Genomic DNA, 1821 nt, shown 5'->3' with positions numbered 1-1821 from the left:
ATATTACTATCGGTCGTTATATTAACGCCATGACACTAGTATAAATAGATATCTTAGAAAACTATTTACTTTGATCAAACACATTGCTGATCAAAAGACATTCCAGCCGTGGCTATCATATTTTTTTAAAATTTTTGTTTTGCTGGTTATGTATCTGGTATACTATCCATTGTGTCTTTTATTTTTGTAGACGACAGCGTGTGTGGGAGATCTAGCTACTATTTCTAGGAGTTCGAGACACCACGTAGAGGCTCCCTCGTTGTGTTTGGGGGAATGGTGTCTGTGGAAATATGGGATGGGAGGGAAAGTAATGTCAAGAAAGGTGTCGGGTAAAAGCTGACATTACGTGACTGGTTCAATGTCTTAGACTGTAGGTTGCTTTGACAGAGAATAATGGAGGTTGAGGTGAAGAAAGCAACGTTTGGCAATTGAGTGAAGCTGAGGTGGGGGAACGAGTGTGAGAGCTATAAAGGCAGAATGATGGACAAGGATTAGAAAGAGAGATGATATATATAGTTAGACTGTTAGAAAAAGAACTAAAATGATTGACAGGGTATCGATCTTCCTCATCGTCATCGCCGCCACCACCATCATCATTTAACGCCCATTTTCCATACTGGCATGGGTTGGACAGCTTGACAGGAACTGGCAAGGGCAGGGGTCGCACCAGGTTCCATAGTCTGTTTTGATATGATTTCTACGGCTGGATGCCCTTCCTAATGCCAACCACTTTTAAGAACGTGCCAGTGACTCAAAATTAGTTGTACATCCTTATTTTCCGATTGCAACCTGTGCTTCAGACAGGACTCTACACCAGACTAAAAGTAGTTGAAAAGTGGTGTTTGTAGGACATAGTAGGGATACTGCGACTGAGACAGTTATAGAAACACTTACATTAGAAAACCTTTTCACACGAGATACACCATGACCAAGGTAATGAAAATCATTGCAAAGGCCATTTCTTGTTGCAATGTGGTGATTTGTGTGTCTGTCAATGATCCTGAGAGCTACGCGAATGGAGCACAAGCCAATGAATTGTTCAGATTATAGAGGTTAAATAAATATGGACCACCTGTCCCCAGAGGCACAAATGTTTGCATAGGATCAACACCTATTTGTAACATGCACTCCCAACTCTGTCCAGCTCATAGAAACATGGGAGAGTGGACATTTAATGATGATGATGATGAGGAGGAGGAGGAGGATAAACCTGAGTCAAAAAAAAGCCACAGATAAAGAAGGGTAAATGAATTGAATAAAGAGACTACATTTTTAGTGTTTTCAGAACATTTTATTAATAAAGTAATACATAACACACACATACACCATTGTTTGTGAGTATACAGGAATTGTTGAGCAGGTGAAGGTGGTGAAAATGATAGAAACCGAATATCTTCCAGTATTTTGCCCTACCTCTCAATGTCTAGGATTTGGCACAATGCTGAGTGTTGTGTTTAAATGTGTTCTTGCACTCATGTATTAATATATTACATGTGCCGTGTGAAGTAATGCGTAGATGTGTGGCCCAGTGGTCAGGGTGTTGCACTCACAATCATAGGATAGCAGTATCAATTCCTGGACAAGGTGATGCATTGCGTTCTTGAGCAAAGTACTTAATTTCACATTGCTCTGCAATCACTTTGAAAGCTGACATTTGGTGCACCATGTTGCCTGTACATGGAAAGTCATTTTGCTGGCAGGAGTAGCAAATGTATTGAGACAAACATTTGAACACTGTCTCATACATTTGAACACTATAAATGAACACACAGGAAAGTCCATGAAGAAAACACATGTAGCATGAATGTGTGTTTATGAGAG

General features: G+C 40.1%; 1 protein-coding gene across 1 annotated transcript in view; it reads right to left on the bottom strand.

Moving 5' to 3' along the window:
- LOC106882683 (glyoxalase domain-containing protein 5) overlaps nt 1-163 on the bottom strand; it is a 39451-nt gene extending 39288 nt beyond the window's left edge. Inside the window, exon 1 of the mRNA XM_052972679.1 lies at nt 1-163. This exon is cut by the window's left edge and continues 206 nt beyond it. The gene's annotated coding sequence lies outside the window, so the exon portion shown is untranslated.
- Between the last annotated feature and the right edge of the window lie 1658 nt (nt 164-1821).

The sequence above is a fragment of the Octopus bimaculoides genome, chromosome 14 (assembly GCF_001194135.2).
Source record: "Octopus bimaculoides isolate UCB-OBI-ISO-001 chromosome 14, ASM119413v2, whole genome shotgun sequence".
In the NCBI taxonomy this organism is placed as follows: Eukaryota; Metazoa; Mollusca; class Cephalopoda; order Octopoda; family Octopodidae; genus Octopus; species Octopus bimaculoides.
The sequence above is the reverse complement of the archived record's forward strand: the minus strand, read 5'-3'. Positions and strand labels throughout refer to the sequence as shown.